The sequence below is a fragment of the Hylobates moloch genome, unplaced genomic scaffold (assembly GCF_009828535.3).
Source record: "Hylobates moloch isolate HMO894 unplaced genomic scaffold, HMol_V3 SCAFFOLD_3, whole genome shotgun sequence".
NCBI classification, from domain to species: Eukaryota; Metazoa; Chordata; class Mammalia; order Primates; family Hylobatidae; genus Hylobates; species Hylobates moloch.
In genome coordinates, this window is record NW_026652278.1 from 91,851,686 (window position 1) to 91,877,659 (window position 25,974).

Below are 25,974 nucleotides of genomic sequence, written 5' to 3' on the forward strand. Positions count from 1 at the left end.
TCTGTTCTCTTTCCTTTTTTCTCTTTCACTTTGCATTAGAGATATTATGTACCCATTTTTCCTCCCCACTAGATTTTATATATTGTTTGAGGGTAAAACCCACATCTTTTAAACAAATCTTTAAATCTGTTAGCAGTACTAATGAGAATGTGATTTTAATAAACATGACACACAAAAAGACAAACCTAAGAAAGCAGAGGTCTGGAAGGAAGAAATCTTGTTTACATTGACCGTAAGGGTGGGCATTTTGAAATGATTTCTTTTCTGATGAACCTTTGAAAGCCAATTTTTGTTAAATGAGTGTACATCTAAATTTTAGTTCTGTTGACAGTTAACTCAAGGGTCTTTTATCTATGCTTAATGTCACTGGCTATATCCTGCCATCAATCTCAGGGAAAAACTCCGTTTGGCAGTCAATGGGGAGTTCTATGTAAAAATCAATGGCAGGATATGGCCTGTAAGAATAGTGGTTACTGTAAGCTTTCAGCTGTGAGGCCACCATAATGTGACTTCAGGGCAACCCTTTAGACCATGTTCAAAAACAACAATAAAAAAAATCGTCATTCTTTAGAAGGGAGAGAAAATGGAAGGAAGGAAATAGCATATGTTTGTATGGGATAATCTATCATGTTCCCACACTTTAGCAACAGCCTTGCATTGTCTTTTCAGGAGTCTCAAGGAAAAATTCGTGGAAAAAACAAATGCCTGGAAAAAAGTCCCTGAATGCAAGATAAGTGTATATTACCATACAGAATAACATAAATCAGCTCATTTAAGTGGAACCAACTGCTCCTTCCTCATTTATACAGTAGCCTGTGGCTCACATTTATATATTCTGGTTGCAAGGGTGAAACCGGCATATCAAGAAGGCAAAATGCCAAGAGGTCAATCATTCTTAATATTAAAGACCTTGGGTTTTCTAGGGAGCAAAAATATCTGAAAAACATATTCTAAAATAATTCTAAATTCTGAAATAATTCTAAATTGTGAATAATTCTAAATTCCAGAATACTTTGAGGAACAACATGAACTGTATAGAGCAGGGGTGTTCAATCTTTTGGCTTCTCTGGGCCACATTAGAAAAAGAAAAAGTGTATTGGGCCAGACATAAGATACACTAATACTAATGACAGCTAATGAGCTAAAAAACAATTGCGAAGGATTGGACGCAGTGGCTCACGCCTGTAATCTCAGCACTTTGGGGGGCTGAGGCAGGTGAATCACCTGAGGTCAGGAGTTTGAGACAAGCCTGACCAAGATGGTGAAACCGCGTCTCTACTAAAAATGCAAAAATTGGCTGGGCATGGTGGCACACACTTGTAGAGCTACTCGGGAGGCTGAGGCAGAAGAATCACCTGAACCTGGGAGGTGCAGGTTGCGGTGAGTCAAGATTGCACCACTGCACTCCAGCCTGGGTGATAGAGCAAGACTCCATTTCAAAAACAAACAAAAAACAAAACAAAAAACAAAAAAAAGTTGCAAAGAAATCGCATAATGTTTTAAGAAAGTTTACTAATTCATGTTGGGCTGCATTCAAAGCCATCTTAGGGCCGTGGGTTGGACAAGCTTGGTATAGAGTGAGATATTGCAAACTTTCCATTTCTGTTTGGCTATTTTGATAAAAATTGTCGCCCTAAATGCATACAATCTTGTAAGGGGTGTGACAGTTATCACTGACCACAGTGAGATGTTTCAGCTTGACCCACATAGGAGCTACTCAGATCACGCTCTCATAGTACTTCTGGACATAAAGATGTGGGTGTCATCAGGCAATGGTTTCACAGTGTCCTGTCACTCTCAGGGACGGGCAGTCAGCATGGCCATTGCGTTGCCAGCCCCACACGTGCCAGGAAGAACAGGTCCCGATAACACTAGGCCTTAAGGGACTTGGAGAGATGGAGCCTCCACCCTCACATGCTTGGGCAAGGACCTCATGTCAAAAACACCAAAAGCAATGGCAACAAAAGCCAAAATTGACAAATGGGACCTAATTAAACTAAAGAGCTTCTGCACAGAAAAAGAAACTACCATCAGAGTGAACGGGCAACCTACAGAATGGGAGAAAATTTTTGCAATCTACTCGTCTGACAAAGGGCTAATATCCAGAAACTACAATGAACTTCAACAAATTTACAAGAAAAAACAAACAACCCCATCAAAAAGTGGGTGAAGGATATGAACAGACACTTCTCAAAAGAAGACATTTATGCAGTCAAAAGACACATGAAAAAATGCTCATCATTACTGGCCATCAGAGAAATGCAAATCAAAACCACAATGAGATACCATCTCACACCAGTTAGAATGGTGATCATTAAAAAGTCAGGAAACGGCTGGGCACCGTGGTTCACACCTGTAATCCCAGCACTTTGGGAGGCTGAGGCGGGCGGATCACGAGGTCAGGAGATCGAGACCACCCTGGCTAACACGGTGAAACCCCATCTCTACTAAAAATACGAAAAATTAGCCAGGTGAGGTGGCAGGTGCCTCTAGTCTCAGCTACGTGGGAGGCTGAGGCAGGAGAATGGCGTGAACCCTGGGGGGCAGAGCCTGCAGTGAGCCGAGATCGTGCCACTACACTCCAGCCTGGGCGACAGCGAGACTTCGTCTCAAAAAAAAAAAAAGTCAGAAAACAACAGGTGCTGGAGAGGATGTGGAGAAATAAGAACACTTTTACACTGTTGGTGGGACTTTAAACTAGTTCAACCATTGTGGAAGTCAGTGTGGCAATTCCTCAGGGATCTAGAACTAGAAATACCATTTGACCCAGCCATCCCATTACTGGGTATATACCCAAAGGATTATAAATCATGCTGCTATAAAGACACTTGCACACGTTTATTGCAGCACTATTCACAATAGCAAAGACTTGGAACCAAGCCAAATGTCCAACAATGATAGACTGGATTAAGAAAATGTGGCACATATACACCTGGAATACTATGCAGCCATAAAAAAGGATGAGTTAATGTCCTTTGTAGGGACATGGATGAAGCTGGAAACCATCATTCTTAGCAAACTATCACAAAGATAAAAAACCAAACACCACATATTCTCTCTCATAAGTGGGAATTGAACAATGAGGACACATGGACACAGGAAGGGCAACATCACACACTGGAGTCTGTTGTGGGGTGGGGGGAGGGGGGAGGGATAGCATTAGGAGATATACCTAATGTTAAATGACAAGTTAATGGGTACGGCACACCAACATGGCACATGTGACACATGTATACACATGTAACTAACCTGCATGTTGTACACATGTACCCTAAAACTTTAAGTATAATAAATAAATAAATAAATAAATAAATAAATAAAATAAAAGAACCCACTCCTGTGATAAGGACATTAATCCATTCACTCTGTTCTCATGGTCTAATTACTTTTCATTAGGCTCTGCATTGGGGGTTAAGTTGCATTGGGGGTTAAGTTGCCAATGCATGATTTCTGGGGGACACATTCAAACCATTGCAGTGGCCTAACATATGATCTATCTTGGAGAATGTTTCACGTGCACTTAAGAAGAATTTGCATTCTGCTGCTGTTGGGCAAGAAGCATCATATGTAAGAGCCATTTAAGAGATCAGAGAAGTAGGATATGGTGACCAGGAGTATATGAGAGTAAAGAAGAGGGAGGAGTTTGCATTAATTCAGAAGATAAACTTCTAATAAAGCCTTGAGGATGTAAATAAGCATAGTGTATCTAAGTAGGTATAAGTGGTTTTGAGGTTTGGGGAACTTCGTTTTTGAAAAAGGAAGTGACAAGAAAGAAGGCCACGTAGGTGGGCAGGAGTCAAATGATGAAAAGCCTTGAATGCCAATCTACAAAAGCAATGGAGAATCACTGGAATATGCTAAGGATAAGTCACACAATCTGATTTCTGTTACTTACGCTATTGTTGTTTTGGAGATGAAGGGACAGTTCCAAGGGGTAGTCAAGATAAATCATTGGAAGAGATTAGTTAAATTAAATATTATAATTGATTCAATGGGAGGATGTAAAAGCCAGGATTTTGAAAGACTGACTTCTGGCTTGGGTAACTGGGAGGGAGGATTATTAGTACAGCCAGTGCCCTGAGGAGGCAGGAGAGAATGTTATCCCAAAGCTCACTGGAGGAATTAGCTTGTGAAAGGAAGACTCTAAAGAAGGAAGTAAGAAGAGTGCATATGGTGACAGATACATTTTCAGGATATAAGAAATTTAAGTATTTGTGTCAGGTGGCCTCTCTTTTCTGTCATTGGGAAGGTTGAGCCAGTGGTTGGGAGTGCCATTGGGAAAGCTGTGGGCAGATTGCAATGGAGATGATCTAAGTGTGGACAGGCACCAATCCCCTTGGCTTTACTAACAGACCACAGGATGGGGAGGGGAGGAGGGAAATGGTTAAGCTGATCTAGGGTGGGGCTGGTGGAGAAGGGGTATACTGACTTTCTCAGGAAGGCACCCCTTTCTTTCCCCCATGGCAACTGGTCCACTGTGATTGATGTTCGAATCTTTTCCTCTACTAGATAGTATAATCCCTGAAAGTGGGCACAGTAATATTTCACCTCCACATCTGTCCTCTCTGCTGCTTTGCCCAGTGTTAGCTAATCCTTAAAGTTTCATTGAATGATTGACTACATTATGATGGGAGAATTTAGAGAAATAATAGGAAGATTAGGAGGTGGATTAGCACTAAAGCAGTTCTGTGCGATTACTAAAAAAGATGGGGTTTGATCATGACAATGGACTTCCGAAATAGAGTAGAGGTTAAATTTGGGTAACTACAATGTGGGTTGTGTCTGTTGTTCTCCTCTCACCATCTCATGAGGCACTAAACAGACTCGGGATGGAGAGGCAGAATGGGAAGCAGATTCCCTCAGTTCTTGGTATAATCAAGTTAGAGTCAGTTCAGCTCCCATTTATTGAACATTTATTATCTAATAATATACACTTACTATATCAAAGCACAGGGCTGTGCTGCACATTTTAGCATCTTCCAGGAGAATTACAATGTAAGGCATGGTTCTTGCTGTCAGTGTTAACTTACAATCTCTCTGAGAAGCCAAACATGCTCTTCCTATGAGTAAAGGGGTGATCTACACCCTCAGTGATATGGTTTGGCTGTATCCCCACCCAAATCTTATCTTGAGTTGTAACTCCCAGAATTCCTATGTATTGTGGGAGGAACCCAGTGGGACGTGATTGAATTATGGGGGTGAGTCTTCCCTGTGCTGTTCTCATGATAGTGAATGAGTCTCACAAGATCTAATGGTTTTTAAAATGGGAGTTTCCCTGAACAAGCTCTCTCATTGCCTGCCGCCATCCACATAAGATGTGACTTGCTCCTTCTTGCCTTCTGCCATAATTGTGAGGCCTCCCCAGCCACATGGAACTGTAAGTTCATTAAACCCCCTTTTCTTCCCGGTCTCAGGTAGGTCTTTATCAGCAGTGTGAAAATCGACTAATACAGTAAATTGGTACCAGTAGAGTGGGGCATTGCTGAAAAGATACCCAAAAATGTGGAAGTGACTTTGAAACTACTGGGTAAGAGGCAGAGGATTGAACAGTTTGGAGGGCTCAGAAGAAGACAGGAAAATGTGGGAAAGTTTGGAACTTCCTAGAGACTTGTTGAATGGCTTTGATTAAAATGCTGATAATTATATTGACAATGAAATCCAGGCTGAGGTGGTCTCAGATGGAGATGAGAAACTTGTTGGGAACTGGAGCAAAGGTGACCCTTGTTATCTTTTAGCAAAGTGACTGACAGCATTTTGCCCCTGCCTAGAGATTTGTGGAACTTTGAACTTAAGGGACATGATTTAGCATATCTGGTGGAAGAAATTTCTAAGCAGCAAAGCATTCAAGATGTGAATTGGGTGCTGTTAAAGGCATTCAGTTTTAAAAGGGAAGCAGGGCATAAAAGTTTGGAAAATTTGCAGCCTGACAATGCAATAGAAAAGAAAATCACATATTTTTCTGAGGAGAAATTCAAGATGGCTGCAGAAACTTGCATTAAGTACTGAGGAGCCGAATGTTAATCCCCAAGACAATGGGGAAAATGTCTCCAGGGCATGTCAGAAACCTTTGTGGCAGTCACTCCCATCACAGGCCCAGAGGTTTAGGAGGAAAAATTGGTTTCGTGGGCCAGACCCAGGGTCCCCATGCTGTGTGTAGTCCAGGCACTTGGTGCCCTGTGTCCAAGCCACTCCAGCCATAACTAAAAGGAGCCAAGGCACAGCTCAGGCCATGGCTTCAGAGGGTGAAAGCCCCAAGCCTTGGCAGCTTCCATGTGGTGTTGAGCCTTCTGGTGCACAGAAGTCAAGAATTGAGGTTTGGGAACCTCTGCCTAGATTCAGAGAATATATGGAAATGCCTGGATGTCCAGGTAGAAGTTTGCTGCAGGGGTGGGACTGTCGTGAGGAACCTCTGCTAGGGCTGTGTGGAGGGAAATGTGGGGTTGGAGCCCCCACAAAAAGTCTCTACTGGGGCACTATCTAATGGAGCTATGAGAAGAGGGCAACCATCCTCCAGACCCCAGAATGGTAGATCCGCCAACAGCTTGCACCATGAGCCTGGAAAAGCCACAGACACTCAACGCCAGCCCATGAAGGTAGCCGGGAGGAAGCCTGTACCCTGCAAAGCCACAGGGGCAGAGCTGCCCAAGACCATGGGAACCCACCTCTAATAACAGCGACTGGGATGTGAAACATGGAGTCAAAGAGATCATTTTAGAGCTTCAAGATTTGACTGCTCTGCTGGATTTTGGACTTGCATGGGGCCTGTAGCCCTTTGTTTTGGCCAATTTCTTTCATTTGGAATGGCTGCATTTACCCAATGCCTGTACCCCTATTGTATCTAGGAAGTAATTAAATTGCTTTTGATTTTACAGGCTTATAGGTGGAAGGGACCTACATTGTCTCAGATGAGATGTCGGACTGTGGACTTTTGAGTTAATGCTGAAATGAGTTAAGACTTTGGGGGACTATTGGGAAGGCATGATTGGTTTTGAAATGTGAGGACATAAGATTTGGGAGGAGCCAGTGGTGGGAAAATATGGTTCAGCTGTGTCCCCACCCAAGTCTCATCTTGAATTGTAATGCCCATGATTCCCATGTGCTGCAGGAGGAACTTGGTGGGAGGTGATTGAATTATGGAGGTGAGTCTTTCCTGTGCTGTTCTCATGATAATGAATGAGTCTCATGAGATCTGATGGTTTTAGAAATGGGAGTTTCTCTGCACAAGCTCTCTGCCTCTGCCATCCATGTAAAACGTGACTTGCTCCTCTTTGCCTTCTGCCATGATTGTGAGGCCTCCCCAGCCACATGGAACTGTAAGTCCATTAAACCTCCTTTTCTTCTCAGTCTCAGATATGTCTTTATCAGCAGCATGAAAACTGACTAATACATTCAGCATCTAAAGCTAGCATGGTAGCCATCAGATCATTTTCCCCAGGTGCTTGGGCACTGACTGGATCAGCCTCCTTCAGGTGTGGTCACACTTCCAGGAAGGAATGTGTACCAGAGAATTTGAACTGCAGACCTAGGATGTTGGTGTTTTCATTTTATTTACAAGACAAATAATGAAGATAAACTCTGACAGTGAGCTTTATTTAATTATATACTCTTAGTATCAGGAACGAAAAGCCACATGGAGAAATAACACAAATTAAAGGTGAGATAAGATGTTAAGAAAACGTGGGAGAATGTGGTGATAACAGGCATGATAATCTTGATAATCTTTGTTGCCAAGCAGGTGGGATTCAGAGTCTCCTATTTGTGGTCTGTGCCTTCCAAGCCTCAGTTTCTCCAACTGTGAGGCAAACACACTACTGCCTTCTTCCCAGGCTTGTGGGTAAGGACCAAAAAGGGTCAGCTTGTGCCTGGAGTATAGTGAAAAGTATTCAACAAAGGCAGCTACAAATACACAAGACTGGATAGTGTCTGGTGGAAATGCACTTAGTTTGCTCTTGTGTACAAATACATACTCAGAATATATATATATATATATATATATATATATATAGAGAGAGAGAGAGAGAGAGAGAGAGAGGGAGAGAGTTTTTTTTTTTTTTTTTTTTTTTTTTTTTAAGACAGCATCTTGCTGTGTTGCCCACGCTGGAGTGCAGTGGTGCAATCTCGGCTCACTGCAACCTCTGCCTCCCAGGTTCAAGTGATTCTCGTGCCTTAGTGTCTCGAGTAGCTGAGACTACAGGTGTGCACCACCATGCCCAGCTAATTTTTGTATTTTTAGTAGAGATGGAGTTTCACCATGTTGGCCAGGCTGGTCTTGAACTCCTGACCTCAAGCAATCTGCCTGCTTTGGCCTCCCAAAGTGCTGGGATTACAGGCATGAGCTGCCATGCCCAGCCCATACTTTTATATTTTAACTTGAGAGAACACATGCTTTGCAAAGTCCTGCTTAGATTACAAACCAAAATCTAATGCTTGTATAATTGGTAAATTCACCTTACCACTTATTTTTTACTGTTAATAAAATATAATGATGACAATAAAGATCTAATGATGGTACACACCCAACCCAAACTAGGGGGCAGGCCCTCATTCCACACTGTTCTATTTCATGTGTTTAAAGCATTCGGCATATAGGAATTGCTCAAGGGATTGTAGCTGTTACAGTTGTAGCTGCTATTTAGAATTTGATGATTTCCTTTTATGACTGTAATATATAAATGATGGGAAGAAATGAAGCCTTAGTCCTGTTATGACATAAAATGTGTTTTTTCTTTTCTCAGTTAAAGACCAGCTGAATTTTTATTCTGGGAGAATTTGACCAGAGTGTTATGGTAATAACTTCAGTCCTTTAGGAAGCTTGCTTCTGAAATTTTGTTGGTGTCAAGCACATAGACAAATGCAAATGGATTTTGCAGATTAATTTTGTTATAATAAAGAGTGCTCTCATCTAGTTAAAATGATTATGTTTTCACGCTGGTACTTTAAGATGCAATTGCTGATTCAATTTTATGCCTAGTATATTGTTTGTTATTTTAGTTTACTACTTAAATTAATGGTGCTGTGTTTACATAAGCTCATGACTCCTCCCCTTCAAACACTGTTTTTGTAAGGCATTAGGCTAGAGGTTTTCTAGAGCAAATTAAAACCTAAGGCTGTCTTTGTGATGTTGCCATCTCAAACCCTTTGGGGAAGTAGGGGGGCATACATAAATACATAAATACATGCTGTTAAATATCCAAATAAAAGTAAAATGTTCAGTTTTAAAATGGGTATTTTCTGCATGTTCTCCCTTATAAGTGGGAGCTAAACTTGGGTACACAGACACAAAGATGGGAACAATTGATACTGGGGATTCCAAAAGTGGAAGGGAGGATGGGGCAAGGGTTGAAAAACTACCTATTGGGTTCTACATTCCCTACTTGGGAGACAGGATCATTAGAAACCCAAATCTCAGCATCACACAATATACCCAAGTAAGAAACCTGTACATGTGCCCCCTGAATCTAAATAAAATAATATTTGGGCAAGGTGGCTCACACCAATAATACCAGCAGTTTAGGAGGCTGAGATGGGAGGATCTCTTGAGACCAGGAATTCAAGACAAGCCTTGGCAACATGGTGAAACCCTATCTCTACCAAAAATGCAAAAATTAGCTGAGTGTGGTGGTTCACATCTGTGGTCCTAGCTACTTGGGAGGCTGAGGTAAGAAGATGGCTTGAGGCCAGGCACGGTGGCTCACTCCTGTAATCCCAGCATTTTGGGAGGCCAAGGTGGGTGGATCACCTGAGGTCAGGAGTTTGAGACCAGCCAGGCCAACATGGCAAAACCCCATCTCTACTAAAAATACAAAAGTTAGCTGGGCTTGGTGGTGGATGCCTGTAATCCCAGCTACTTGGGAGGCCGAGGCAGGAGAATCGCTTGAAACCAGGAAGCAGAGGTTGCAGTGAGCCAAGATCATGCCATTGCACTCCAGCCTGGGCGACAAGAGCGAAACCCCATCTCCAACAGAAAAAAAAAAAAAAAAAAAAAAAAAAAAAAATATATATATATATGGCTTGAGTTCAGGAGTTCAAGACTCGCCTGGGCAAAAAAGTGAGACTCTATCTCTATTAAAAAAAAAAAAGTAATCAGGCATGGTGGTGCATACCTGTAGTCCCAGCAACTCAGGAGGCTCAGGCAGGAAGATCACTTGAGCCCAGCAAATTGAGGCTGCAGTGAGCCGTGATCCTGCCACTGCACTCCAGCCTGGGCAAGAGAGCAAAACCCTGTGTCAAAAAATAAATTACATTACATTGTAAAAAATAAAAATAGGCCAGGCATGATGGCTCATGCCTGTAATCTCAGCACTTTGGGAGACTGAGGCAGGTGGATCACTTGAGGCCAGGAGTTCAAGACCAGTCTGGCCAACACAGTGAAACCCTGTCTCTACCAAAAAATACAAAAATTAGCCAGGTGACATGGTGTGTGCTTGTAGTTCCAGTTACTTGGGAGGCTGAGGCAGGAAAATTGCTTGAACCTGGGAGGCAGAGGTTGCAGTGAGCCGAGATCACACCACTGCACTACAGCCTGGGAGACAGAGTGAGACCCTGTCTCAAAAAATAAAACAAAATAAAATAAAATAAAAATAAAAATAAATGAGTGTTTTATCTATATGATGCTGATATGGTTTGGCTGTGTCCCCACCCAAGTCTCACCTTGAATTGTAATAATCCCCATGTGTCAAGGGTAGGGGCAGGTAAAGATAACTGAATCATGGGGGCAGTTCCCCCATAGTAAATAAGTGTCATGAGATCTGATGGTTTTATAAAGGGGAGTTCCCCTGCACAAGCTCTCTTGCCTGCTGCCATGTAAGATGTGACTTTGCTCCTCATTTGCCTTCCACCACGATTATGAGGCCTCCCCAGCCACGTGGACCTGTGAGTCCATTAAACCTCTTTCCTTTATAAATTCCCCAGTCTCAGGTATATCTTTATTAGCAGCATGAGAACAGACTAATACAGATGCCAAAACACCCAGATTTTTGTCTGTCTTTGAATATGGGGGGCATTTAGAGTCACATAGATGGAGCCTGAGCTGACTGAGTAACTGAGTATTTTCTTTATCTGAATTTGGAAAATGAGCCAAACTTATGTTCTGCAACCAGCAGCCTTGAATACGAACATAGCTGTGCCCTGTTGGTTTTTCTGCCCAGTGATTGTTCTCTATTGTTACAGAGTTCTCCATAATTTGTCTTTCAGGGAAATTGACTCTCTTGCCTTTCAGAGACTGCGAGGACTTCCTGGAGGCACAGGGATTCCCATTTGTCTCTTGTGGCCAGTTTGGTGGTAGGCAAAACCACTGGAGACTTTTCTCTCACAACAGATTTAGGCAAATGTCACCTGCGTTTCAAACCAGAATACTTACACACACACACACACAAACACACACACACACAGATTCAGAATCTCTGATTTCTTTAAGAATGGGAGAGAAATTTGGGGTAACTGATGAAATCAAAAGATGGTTCTAAATGTTCAGGATGGTTATTAACAATAATAGCTGCCATCTATTGAGTGCTTTCTGGGACTAGTTTTTCATATGTGAAATGACAACAAATGAATCACATTTTATAAATGATAAAACGGAGACTCAAAGAGATTAAATAATTTGTCTAGGATCACACAGCAAAAGAATGGCGGAATCAGAGATATACACTAGGATCTGTCAGATTACAAGTCCACTTGAGTTACTAATATTTACTACTGTGTTCTAATGGAATCCTGACACATTTGCAAATATGAACTGTATTCCTCCCGGAGGTGAATTTACATATGGTAGTTTACAGTGTTTCCTTTGTAACCCTCTCCACTTTGCTAACAAAAAGCAGGGGAAGTTGCCCCCTTCTCCTGTGAGGGTTTCCAACACGTTCACTGAAGGAATGTATCCCACCTGCCTGAGAATAATTTCCATCAGAAGGTTTTGTTGACCTTTGTTCTCTTCCAATTACCAAAAAATAATTGCTCCAAAATGTCAAATTATTTTATTGCCCTTCGAAATTACATGTAACTCCCCATCCTACCTAGTATTCTGATAAAGCTCTCCTGATTTAAGGGATCTTATCCCTACAAACCCACAATTTATTCTGCTCAAGATACATTGGTTTAAATTAATATGATATATGTTACGATTTCTTAACAAAATTTTTTTTTCAGAGACAGGGTCTTGCTCTGTCACCCAGGCTGGAGTGTAGTAGCATGATCTTGGCTCACTGCAACCTCCAACTCCTGGGCTCAAGTGATCCTCCCATCTCAGCCTCCTAAGTAACTGGGACTACTGCCATATGCCACCACATCCTGCTACTTTTTTTTGTTTTGTTTTGTTTTGTTTATAGGGATGGTGGTTTCACCTGTGTTGCCCAGGCTGGTCTTGAACTTCTGGTCTCAAGTGATCCACCCACCTCGGCCTCCCAAAGTTCTGAAATTATAGGCATGAACAACTGCACTGGACCTATTATTGATAAAAAATTTTCTTCTTCTTCACACTAGCATTGCTTACAGAGGATTTCGAATCTGAACCTTGAAAGCCAGCCAGCTAAATTTTAAAGTGATAAAGAAAATGGAGATTCATGAGTTTGCATCTAGCATCATTATCAGAAAAGCAAAGTATGTTTTCTCTTTATGGTGAATTTAAGGCTGGCCCTGCTTGGAGGTATCTGTACTCTGCAGTTTGAGGGACCACCCAGAGGTCGCATGGGACAGAGTTGCTGTACAGCTCTAGGGGGCACCACTCCCATTTATGTTCCCTTGACTACTTCAAGGGACTTGTGACAGGGGTGTGGCTCATTCACTCAGCTGCCACCACACTCAAAACCCTTGTGGGAGGGGGAACATGCAGATGAGCAAGTGCCATGGGAGGGCCAGTGCTCTGGGGCTCCGGCCCCACAGCAGCATCTATGGGTGTGTTACAATCAATGCTTTTTTTAGCAGTTGCTGTCCGTGGATGGCTAAGTGTTAACCAGCTCAGTGGAGAGTCAGGGTGACAGCCTTTTACACCCTGCCCTCTTGGTACCTGGGTTCTTGTTTGGCATCCAGGAAAAATCAGGACACATGAATGGTTTGAAAGGTGATGAATGTGGGATTTTATTAAGCAGTGGAAGTGGCTCTCAGCAGAAGGGGAGCTGGAAAGGGGATAGTGTGGGAAGAAGGTGATCTTTCCCTGAAGTCTGGACATCTCCGGTGGGCTCCTCTCTGAAGTTGTGCTGGTTGAAGTTAAGCCTCGTCAAGCCATAGTCTCCACGTTCAGTTGCTTCTTCTCCTCTTGATGTTCAACTGCTTCTCTCTCAGCCAGCTGAGGTCTGGGGTTTATATGGGCACAGGATGAGGAAGTGGAGCAGGCCAAAAAAGTAACATTTGGGTTGGAAAACAGGGATGGCTGTTTTCATTTAGGGCTTTGATTTCCAGGCTTGAGGGTGAGGACTTTCCCAGGGAACCACCCTCTTCTACCCAGTATTTCCCTGCCTCCTGTCTATATCAGAAGGAGGACGAAGAACATATTCACTTGCCAGAATAAAACTTCCTTCCTTCAGAATTCGGCCTGGTTCCCTGTGAGTCAGCCACACCCTGCTTGCGCTCCTTGGCTCCATTAGAAGGACTGTACCTCATTAGAGCTCTTTTGATGGCATGCTGATATGGAGAGGCAAGAATTTCCAAAAACTGGAAAGAGAAACACTCCTGGGCTTTAAACGTCTATGAAGTGGAAATTACTAAAATCTTTCTGGGGTACCTACTATGAGACAGGTTGGGGAGATGTAACTAAAAGTGACAGACTCTTAGTATTTTTGGGAGACCTTTACAGGTCCTAGACAGCTTCCATCAATGACTGGGCAGTCCATTCTCTCTCTCTTTTTTTTTTTTTTTTTTGAGACAGAGTTTCACTCTTGTTGCCCAGGCTGGAGTGCAATGGCATGATCTTGGCTCACTGCAACCTCCACCTCCTGGGTTCAAGCAATTCTGCTTCAGCCTCCTGAGTAGCTGGGATTACAGGCATGCACCATCATGCCAGGCTAATTTTGTATTTTTCAGTACAGATAGGGTTTCTCCATGTTGGCCAGGCTGGTCTCGAACTCCTGACCTCAAGTGATCTGCCTGCCTTAGCCTCCCAAAGTGCTGGGATTACAGGCGTAAGCCACCGCACCCGGCCCAGTCCATTCTCTTAATCATCACCATCCATAAGTCTCTGGGACTGGCTTGGGGTTGACCTTCTTTGTAACTCACACTGAGGCAGCCAGGCACCTTTATGCTTTCCTGTGGGGCACGGCCTCTCCTTAGTGGAACTGTTCTGGGGTTCACCAGAGACTGTAATTGCAAAGAACTGGCTGGTCCACAAGAAACCCAGGTTGAGGGTAGACGCAGGCCTGTCTCTGTGCTGAGGCTCCTGGCCGGTGTATACTATATTAGGGGAGCCGATTCTTTATCTAGATTATTTTATCTCCTCTGGCATTTTATATGGCCTGGAATGTTTGCCTTTTTATGTTTGTTTGTTTGTTTGTTTGAGAAGGAATTATTGATTATAATGTTCTGGCTAAAGGCAGACAGATGTAAAGGATATATAAACCAAAGCAAGAGCAGGAGTTCAGTGTGCTGACTGGTGAGAACAAAGACCACCTACCCCCATGCAGTCTGTGGTCCACATTAGCTTGAGTTTAATATGCATTCCATTGTTTTCATTAGCATAACTTTACTGTTTCAAGAGACTCTTGTCCCGGCAAGTAACTTGTTTGTTCACTATGGGAACGATGGACAGGAACTATCAGCTCTTCAATAGAAGCATGAACAGTTTTTATATTAAGACTGTTTAACCCCTTTGCCTAAAATTCCTCCTCTTTTTGTTTCCACCAATCCTAAACTACTGCATCATGATCATTACTCAATTCTAACTAAGCCTCCCCTGTTACTGTCCCTCATTGAAAAACCCACCTTAGGCCCAAATGGATGCACTGTGTGAAGTCTTTTTTTCTGAACTTCCTTTGTCTGTCTAAAAGTAGAACCTCCCCAGAAGACTTCAGCTGCCATAAATCCCCTCCGTGGGAGTTTCACAACTAGAGGACAGTGACGCCTGTCAGTGGACACTAGAAGTTTGCACTGGGATAAAACATGGTCACAAAACGATCAATCTTTTCTCCTAAGGGCCCATGTATCTTTCCTGTTTTCCCATACATGCCCCATCTTCCCATCCCCTTCCCCCATTAAGATTGTATAAAAGGCCAGGCGCTGTGGCTTACACCTGTAATCCCAGCACTTTGGGAGGCCAAGGCAGGTGGATCATGAGTTCAGGAGATCGAGACTATCCTGGCTAACACGGTGAAACCCCGTCTCTACCAAAAATACAAAAAATTAGCCGGGCGTGGTGGCAGGCACCTGTAGTCCCAGCTACCCGGGAGGCTGAGGCAGGAGAATGATGTGATCCCAAGAGGCAGAACTGGCAGTGAGCCGAGATCGTGCCATTGCACTCCAGCCTGGGTGACAGAGTGAGACTCCGTCTCAAAAAAAAAAAGGATTGTATATAAGCCCCCAATTGTAACCACATTTTTGAGTCACAATTTTCTGTGAACTCTTGCATATGTAAATGAATAAAAATCTGTCTTTTTCTGGTTTTTGTTAGCTTATTTATTTATTTTTTAGATGGAGTTTTGGCTTGTTGCCCAGGATGATGCCATCCAGCTCACCACAACCTCTGCCTCCCAGGTCCAAGCAATTCTCCTGCCTCAGCCTCCCGAGTAGTTGGGATTACAGGCCTGTGCCACCACGCCCGGCTAATTTTGTATTTTTAGTAGAGATGGGGTTTCTCCATGTTGGTCAGTCTGGTCTCAAACTCCCGATCTCAGGGAATCCACCCACCTCAGCCTCCCAGAGTGCATTTATTTATTTATCCTTTTTTTTTTTTTTTTTTTGAGACAAGCCTTGCTCTATTTCCCAGTGTGGGGTGCAGTGGTGCAATCTTGGCTGACTGCAACCTCTGCTTCCCAGGTTCAAGTGATTCTCGTGCCTCAGCCTCCTGAGTAGCTGGGACTACAGGCATGTGCCACCATGCCTGGCTAATTTTTATATTTTTAGTAGAGATGGGGTTTCACCATGTTGGCCAGGCTGGTCTTGAACTCCCGACCTAAAGCAATCCGCCCCCTGACTCGGCCTCCCAAAGTGCTGGGATGACAAGTGTGAGCCACTGTGCCCGGTCTGGTTTTTGTTAGTTTAATTTGCAGGTCCCCAAACATGAACCTAAGAGAACGGAGGAAAAGTTTTTTCTCCCTGAGAAACCAAACTTCAAAATCTTGAGAAAATCCAAATGTGCCCTTCCCAATCCAAGACGCCACCAAAAGTCTGTGAAGATATTGTCCCCACCTCACTGTAGGAGCAATAAAAATGTCTTAGCAACGTGGTGCTGGTGATATGTGGAGAGCCAGCACCTGACACTGCATTTCAAAAAGTGATGAGAAACCTCTTCTTATATGATAAAAGGCTTCCACTCAGTTGGAATAGTACCGTCCTACTGGAAATCACAGAGAAACTCCCTGTGATCAACAGCCAATTCTGGAAAATACTTGAAACAGGTTTCTTCCCGAAGTAAAGGAGGTTAATTTGTGATAACTGAAAACTATTGGAGGTTGAGGGTATTGATGGAAAGCCATAGAATTCATTAGATCCCAAATAGAGATGGAGTTACTGTGCTTTGATTTGTAAGGCACTAAATGCCCTGTAAGATATTAATTCTACTATTAAACAATTAGTTTGAGGACTGAACATAGCTCATCCCTCACAAACTCGGATCACAACAGATTGGCTGAATTGCATTCATGAAACACTTGTGGGTTTAGCAGAGTTCATTAAATAATTTGCCATAGCTCCACTGGCTGCTCCATCTGCTCCTTTGAATACTAATAGTGTGGCAGATAATGAAGGAAAGACCTGTGCATAATGACAGGACTCTGCCCCTGTCCTCTTCCCAGGGGCTTACCAGCGCCCAGCAACAGTGGAAGAGCAAACCTTTAGGAAGAGATGGACATCCTGGCTTCCTGGATACTAGCAACAAGCCAGGACAATCTTCTTCAAAAATTCGGCGACAATCATTTGTAGAACATTTTTCTGCCTTTTACATTGAGTTAAAATGATAGCCTGGACTCTGTTCTTCCCCATAATAATAAGGCTGTTGTTTCAATGTGCGGCCAAGAAGGTCAGCCTAGTTTCAGAGCTGCTGATTGGTGCTTCTACCAGAGGCACAGTACAATTTCAATAATTATTATTTTGCAATTATAATGAAAATGGTTACCTAGAAGAAAACAAAGACTGATTTTTCAACTCAGAAAGATATTACAAGGGATTACAACAGAAAACATGCAAAGAACACAGTTGACAACAGTCCTAGATTTAGCAGGATGATATAAAGCAATTAATAAAATTGATCATAAGAATTAAGCTGATTAATAAGAAAAATATAAAGAAATTGATATTATGCTTTGGCATGGCATGATTAGATTATGTTATTTGGAAGAGTCAAGCCCACTCCACTAAAATTATTTTACCCAAATGATTTTTAAATCTTCCAGGTATTTATTTATTTATTTATTTATTTATTTTGAGATGGAGTCTCACTCTGTTGCCCAGGCTGGAGTGCAGTGGCATGATCTCAGCTCACTGCAAGCTCTGCCTCCTGGGTTCATGCCATTCTCCTGCCTCGACCTCCCGAGTAGCTAGGACTACAGGCGCCTGCCACCATGCCCGGCTAATTTTTTGTATTTTTAGTAGAGACGGGATTTCACCGTGTTAGCCAGGATGGTCTCGATCTCCTGACCTCATGATCCACCTGCCTTGGCCTCCCAAAGTGCTGGGATTACAGGCATGAGCCACCGCTCTCGGCCTCTTCCAGGTATTTTAAATGGCAAAAGTTTTAGTAACTTCATTCACAAATGTAATAAAGACAATACAAACAATGTTAAGGGTAGTTATGTGGCAAGAAATGATATAACACAGATAAAGAAAATGAAATTATGACCTTGTAAGATTCGATCTCAGGTACCTTAGAGAATTGGCACTAGGACTGGTTATCAGGCCTGAGAAAGGATGAAATTGCTCTTAAGAGGTTATACTGCACAGAAACCAAAATGACATCAAGCTTCAATAATTCAATTATAGGGAAGGCTGAATATGATGGGTTTGTTTCCAGTAGAGCACAAGAGAGTTCTGGTTGGTGTCTTAATTGCTGTTTTGAGATAATGAAGAGAATTTTAAAAAATTCAAACAGCCTCTTCGTATTTGTCCAAAAAACACAAAGTAAGAGGAGATGACATGGCAAAGTCCAACGTATTTGATAGTTGACACAAAGGATGCTTTGTTTGAGAAAACATCAGAAGGGAGGCTATTAAGAGCTGGAATAATACCAAGGTAACTAACAAGAAAAAAGAAAAAGAAAAAGAAAGAGCATGAGAAACAAATAGGCAGAAATAAACAGAGACTAGATAGTGCCAAGGTGTGTGTGCCTGACACAATAGTTCTTTTCTTTTCCTAGGACATTTGAGATTCTAATGAGGAGAATGACTCCATCCTGCTCACACTACAGCTAAGTCAAAAATGTGACTTTCAGGAAGGATGGGCAATGACAGAAATCTCTTGTGAATGAGTCTAATGGGCAGTCAATTTCACTCCTGCTGAAATTCCCAAGATCCATAGTAAGGTCTGTTTCTGAGCAGGAAAACCTAAGCCTCCTGTATGCAATGCTAATGTTAATGATTCCCCCACACCCTACCCTTCTACTGTTTCAGAAAACTGAAGGCAGAAAAGCAAGTCTTCAAGGCATGTTTCCCAAAAGCCATATTGGTAGAAGGCTTAGGCATTGTCTCCCAATTAAATACATCTGGACTGACTTGATTTTAGATTGAATTTTACTAAATTGTTTAAATGTCAAGCAGATACAGCTCTACTGTGTCCTTGGAAACACAGCATCTTCTAAGCTGCCGCTCCACCCTCTGCCTGCAAGAAAGGGGGGTTGGTGGGGGTGAGGGGAGCCCATTCTAATCGACAGCTACTCCTTGAGCTCAAGCCATGCATTTGGTTCCACGGCACAGAACATTATAAAGGCATGAGGCCTATTTTCAAGAAGTTCATAACAGCTTGGAAACATTTATTCTCCTTCACATGTTAGATTAAGAACTCCTTAATGGCAAATGTCCGTGCTGTACTCATCTTCGGTCAGCCCACTTCCAGACTGAGCATTAAAATGTTTGAGAAAGGAACAACAGAAGAGTGTTCATTATAAGAAGCAAAAAGATTCAAGCCAAAATAAGGAGGAAGCCAGAAGACAAAATTCAGGACAAACTAGAGTGATAAGGAAATGATTTTTGAACTTGAATAAACAAACAGGCACAGTTTGGGGGTTTAAACCCCTTGTGGGTGGGAGAAGTGTGTAACTGTTTTCTTAGAGTTTATAAATTGATTCCAAACAAAATATCCCCAGACCTCCAAATGTTACCTATTAGATTTTAAGAGTGACAGCATCATGCAGTATAATTCTGTAGCCTGCAATTGCTTGTTCCCCCACAATCACCAATACAGCCTGTTGAAAAGACGAAGCTGTGTTTTGTGTTTATCACAGTAAGGAAGGACACCGATAAGGGAGCTCTGGTCGTGCCCTGGAGCAGGAAAGGCAAAGTTGGGTCTTACTGAGGTTTCAGGTGCGGTTTAAGGTAGATCTTTCAAAGCAGGGGCTAGATTAGAATTGAGTAAGGATCAGGATACAATAATCTAGAATTGGTGGAAATAGCCCCCAGAGGTTTTGAAGTGAAGAATCTGAATGTCACCCAGTGTAATGCCTACGTGACATAGCTGAATGTCTACCTCTCTCTAACTCTGCTTGTGTTTAAGGAACAGGAAGGCCTATGGACAGAAGTTTCTCCTCAGAGAAAGAATCAGCTAAAGCCATTTAGAACCAAGGTGGCTGACTGAACAACCTCAAAGAGACCTCAGACTTCATTTCTAATTTCCATGCTGAATGACATTCCCACCAGTGCCATGACAGTTGACAATCACCATGACAGTAACAGGAAGAAACCATAAAGGGACAAAAAGAATGCGGTACTCTGGTTCTGAGAAGTTCACTGCCCATTCCCAGGAAGGACACAAATATTTCTCCTCTCATTTTTAATGCCCAACCCCTTCATTAGAGAAAACTGTACATATTTTCTTTGTATTTTTTAGCATTTCTTTTTTTTTTTTAATTTTACTTTAAGTTCCAGATACATGTGCTGAATGTGCAGGTTTGTAACATAGGTATACATGTGCCATGGTGGTTTGCTGCACGTATCAACCCGTCATCTAGGTTTTAAGCCCATATGCATTAAGCATTTGTCCTAATGCTCTCCTTCCCTTTTCCCCCGACCCCTGGAGAGGCCCTCTTGTGTGATGTTCCCCTCCCTGTGTCCACGTGTTCTCATTGTTCAACTGCCACTTATGAATGAGAACATGCGGTGTTTGTTTCCCTGTTCCTGTGTTAGTTTGCTGAGAATGATGGTTTCCAGCTTCATCCATGTCCCTGCAAAGGACATGAACTCATTCTTTTTTATGGCTGCATAGTATTCCATGGTGTATATGTACCACATTTTCTTTATCCAGTCTATCATTGATGGGTATTTGAGTTGGTTCCAAGTCTTTGCTATTGTAAATAGTGCTGCAATAAACATACGTGTGCATGTGTCTTTATAGTAGAATGATTTATAGTCCTTTGCGTATATACCCAGTAATTGGATTGCTGGGTCAAATGGTATTTCTGGAAAACCGTGTATTTTAACCCCTTGCCTCTCACAGAACGGGAAGTTGATATGAGCCGTGCTCCTGTTTCTCCATTCCTTGGCCATTGAATGAAGTCTCCACTGCCTGATGCTCACTTTTGGTTCTATAGATCAACTCTGCGGCACCAGACAGGAAAGAATTCCATCTTTTGGGAAAAGCCAACTCAGCTGTAGCATGAAGAGTCTTAGGATATAACAGGCAGGTTGCTGCCTCCTATTGAAGGGTTGATGGATGTTTCAGAAAGTTCTGCTAATGAACAATCACGTTATTTGCCTGGGCAAGAGTTTCTAGGACTAGTAAAGTTATGCTTATGAAGACAGTGGAATTGCAAGGTCATGTTTACATAGACAGTAAACTGGGTGGATGGGCAGGTAGTTTTGGTCATCAGTGCCCAAACTGGGTAGAGAAATATGGTTTGGGGTCTCAAGTTGCCTCAGGGAATAGCACTAAAGGAGATGCCAGGGATTCCGGTGAATATTCTCTCAAGACCGTGGAATGATCTGACCTGCCAGCCCATACATACACAGTCTCTCCCTCGCCTCACCCCCCCGGCACTATTTTAACACTACTTCATCCTGAAATACACTATTAAAATAATCATAGTTGTGGTCGGGCATGGTGGCTTACGTCTGTAATCCCAGCACTTTGGAAGGCCGAGGCAGGTGGATCATGGAGTCAGGAGATTGAGACCAGCCTGGCTAACACAATGAAACCCCGTCTCTACTAAAAATACAAAAAACAATTAGCCAGGTGTCGTGGTGGGCGCCTGTAGTCCCAGCTACTCGGGAGGCTGAGGCAGGTGAATGGCGTGGCCACAGGAGGTCCATGGAGCTTGCAGTGAGCCGAGATCGCGCCACTGCACTCCAGCCTGGGTGACAGAGCAACAAGACTCCGTCTCAAAAAAAAAAAAAAAAAAAATAGTTGCTACTTGTGATGTACCCATCATGTGCTAGCCCGTTGATTTATTGATTCCTTTAGTTCTTCCAAGAACATGGCACAGTTGAGAAAACAGGCTTACTGTGGCCTTAGCTACTACACTCAGCTCAGATGCTGAGAAATGGAAACCACACATTCCTGTCTGCATTAGTATGACTTTGCTATTCCACTGTCTTCATTAGCATACTTGGCTTTTCCAGAGAGTCTCTTGCAAGGCAGATGGCTAGTGTGTTCATTACAGGAATTTACCAAATGACCTATCAACTCTTCAATGAAAAAGTATTGACAGTTTGTGACACTGCCCCCACAGGGTTGACAAGAATTGCATTCCGGGTTCTGGACAGAAACATAGTTATAATTAAGCCTTCATGAGGCTGTGCTATAGCCCACTTCCTTGTTGCTAAAAGTCAGGTAGCACCAGATCCTGACTATTTGTATCCCCCTTGTTCATATAGACAAGACCTCTGACTTCAGAATCATAAAGCTTTTGCTTAAGGATTGCATAAGATGTTTTTCAGACCCTAAATTCCAGCTACCAGTTTGAACACCCCCACAGAGGAATGGGATCAGCCTGAGAACACAGCTTCTTCATATTAACATTCAAACTCTTCACTTCAAACCCCGTGCTAGCTGTTTCCACCAAACCTAGACTATTATATCCTATCCCCCATGACTTCTTCGCCCTGCACTCTCCAACTTATCAACAATCTCCACACCTCAGCCCACTCCAAAACCCTTTAAAAACTATAGCCCCAAGCTCCTTGGTGAGATGGATTTGAGATTTCCTCCCATCTCCTCATTTGGCGATGCTATGATTAAATTTCTTTATTTGCTGCAACCTGGTGTCTTGGCATATTGATTTGCTCTGAGCATGAGGCAAAGGGCCTGTTACAGTTACATTTGTGTTCTAAAATTCTTGGAATCCTTGGTCTTAAAATTCTCATCTCTCTCTTTCCACAATCCCTAGAATGTTGTATTATGATCCTTACACAATCTAAATCAACTTTGAAAAACCTGCCTGAAGTCAAACTTCAAATTCTCAATAAGAACCAACTTTGCCTCTTCCCTCTAAGACCCCATCTGAACTCTGTGGCGGTAGTCTTCTTCACTGTGGTAAGCAATAAACTTGGCTTTGTCTCACTGAGGGGTCAGGTTGCACAACACAAGAGATATCCACAAATACATGACAGATAAGTGTCGGAGATGGGATTCAACACCAGCTTTACTTGATTCTAGCACCTTCTTTTTCTAATTTTAATTTCTGGGATACACGTGCAGAATGTGCAGGCTCATTACATAGGTAAACGTGTGCCATGGTGGTTTGCTGCACCTATCAACCCATCACCTAGGTATTAAGCCACGCACGCATTAGCTATTAGTCCTGATGCTCTCCATCCCCTTGCCCCACCAACAGGCCCCTGTGTGTGATGTTCCCCTCCCTGTGTCCATGTGTTCTCATCGTTCATCTCCCACTTACCAGTGAGAACATGTGGTGTTTGGTTTTCTGTTCCTGTGTTAGTTTGCTGAGAATGATGGCTTCCAGCTTCATCCATGTCCTTGCAAAGGACATGATCTCATTCCTTTTTATGGCTGCCTAGTATTCCATGGTGTATATGTGCCATATTTTCTTTATCTAGTGTATCATTGATGGGCATTTGGGTTGGTTCCAAGTCTTTGCTATTGTGAATAGTGCTGCAATAAACATATGAGTGCATGTGTCTTTATAAGAGAATGATTTATATTCCTTTGGGTATATACCCAGAAATGGGGTTGCTGGGTCAAATGTTATTTCTGGTTCCAGATCCTTGAGGAATCTCCATGCTGTCTTCCACAGTGGTGGAACTAATTTACATCCCCTCCAATAGTGTAAAAGCATTCTTATTTCTCCACAGCCTTCTAGCAACTTCTTTCTTAAAACTACCCACAGTGTTTCTCCTAGGGGGTGTTGGGACTAAGAATTCTCAGAGAGACGTGAACAAAAATAAAACTTTGTGACCAAAAAGCAAACGTGAAATCCCCAGAGTCAAACCAACACCTGAAAGTTATTCCACCCAGGCAATTTTCTGTTGCATTAGATACAAGTCTATGTGATTATGTAACAGAAAATTGACTCTGCAAAATAACTATAATTGTACCATCTGACAAGTAAACTACATGAGAGAATAGTGAATTCCTTTTAAATGAATACCTCGTAAAGGCATAGAGGGAAGAACTATATACGTATAGGTCCTACTTCTATTTTTTGCTGACAAACACCCTTTGTCAATATTCTCTTACCAGCTATTCATTTAGAAGGCGTCAATGTTCTTTTGTTTGTATCCTGTTTGCTGTCTGGTACAATTACAGAGTAAATTAAGTTGGGTACCACAATATTATTATGTTATCCACTCTGGTGTAAGCCGTACTTAGGTTTGTAAGACATTTCTATTGTAACCCCAAGTTTCACTCAATTGGAACTTTCCAAAACATTATTGTCTGGAGTTTAACTTTTCTTTGCTTCTTCTGAGGCCACTTTTTTTTCTTTTTGGAACATAAGAAAAAGATTGCCTGCAGCTGCTTCTTAGTTATTGGTGAATTAAGTCAAAAAGGCTATTTCCATTGTAAAATACTTTATTTTATAATCTCTGCAGAACTCAACGAATAAAAGTTATCCCAACAGAAACCCTCATAACACTGACTTATGTAAAAGGCAAATTTATGACTACATTCTGATAGTTTTGGTTTCTAGGTGAAGAAAACAAAACAACCCTATTTCATTAAGATAATAAAGCAAATGAGAAATTCAGTAAACTCAAATGCTTGGCCTTTGTAAAAAAAAAAAAAAAGGGGGGGGGGCAACGTTCTTTACTTCCTGGCAAATATTTGCTAAATGCCTACTTTATGCCAAACACTATGTTTCTACTTCATTTAACCTGTCCAATACTCCCAGTGGGGTAGGTATTGTTTTGCAGATGAAGCATAAATAACACAAATTAGAAAAGCTAGATAAAATTAACATTTTTAGTAAATTAATATAAATTAACTTTATACATTCAATGAACATTTGTTAAGCACGTACTATGGCCCATTAAAACTTCGAAGATGAGGAAGACACACATGCTTCCTGCCCTTGTACACATTATAAGCATTTCAACTGAAGGGGGCCAAGTATCTCTAAACTGAAGAATGCATGTTCTACCTAATTCTATGCTTGGTTCTGTGAAAGATACAATCTTATTGGGGAGGGTCAGGGGATAGGACCTCTTACACAATTTAGTGACAACTAACATTGCCAAGGGAATGGTAATTATAATCTGCACAAAAATTCAGATTATACATATCCTGAAATATCAGTATTGGAAAGACATGATTATAATAAAACTGTGGCTGACCTCAGAATCATGATGTTGGTTTTAGAGCTAGAAGTAAATAATTGCAGAAGTAAATAATCTAGTTTTGTCATCTTCAAAGTCTACTTCTTGGTGCTCTACACGATGGGAAGGAACTTAGATGGGGAAAAGACAGCAGGAACAAAATGTAAGAAGGCTCTGTACTCTGTCTCAGTAAGAACAATCCTGTTATATTTTATATATCACTTTATAATATTATTGAAAGATTTTGCTGTGGAAAGGGTGGATGACGTTTCAAAATCACTTATCTAGTCTAAATCCTTCCTATCCAAACTTTTATATCCACTATATAATTTCTCTCTGTATTTGGTGAAATAAAAAAAAATGAGAATAATTAGATTAAGGAACGGTCAAGACAAGAATTTCAGATGTGATCAGAATTAATGTAGATTGTCATCTTACATATCTTACCCAAGAATTAATTTCGATGCTGAAGAAGCCAAGAGGATCATACAGTTCAAGAGGCATGGGTTTATTCAATTCATTAACAAGGGATTTCAAATCAGAGATGGAGCTAGATGATAAAACATCCCTTAGGGAAAGACCATGGAAGGAAGAAACTACTTACTACAAAAAAGGGCCTCCCACACATGTAAGTCAGTGGACCCAGGATAATCATTTATCTTGTTCAAAAGCATCAAAGGAAACCAACCAGATCACCTTTCCTCATTTTCCAGAGACAATCGTCCACCATGTGAATGGAAGCCTTTCTGAGTCAGAAGACCCCCTACTGTCAGATAAAAAGATGTTATAAAATCCATGGAAAGAATATCCTGGACCAAAGGGCAATTTATCAAGATTAGGAAAGTTCTTTAATCATCTAAGCACAGATGTCTAGGAGAAACCGAATTCTTCATGAGACAGTATGCCTTCTGAATAG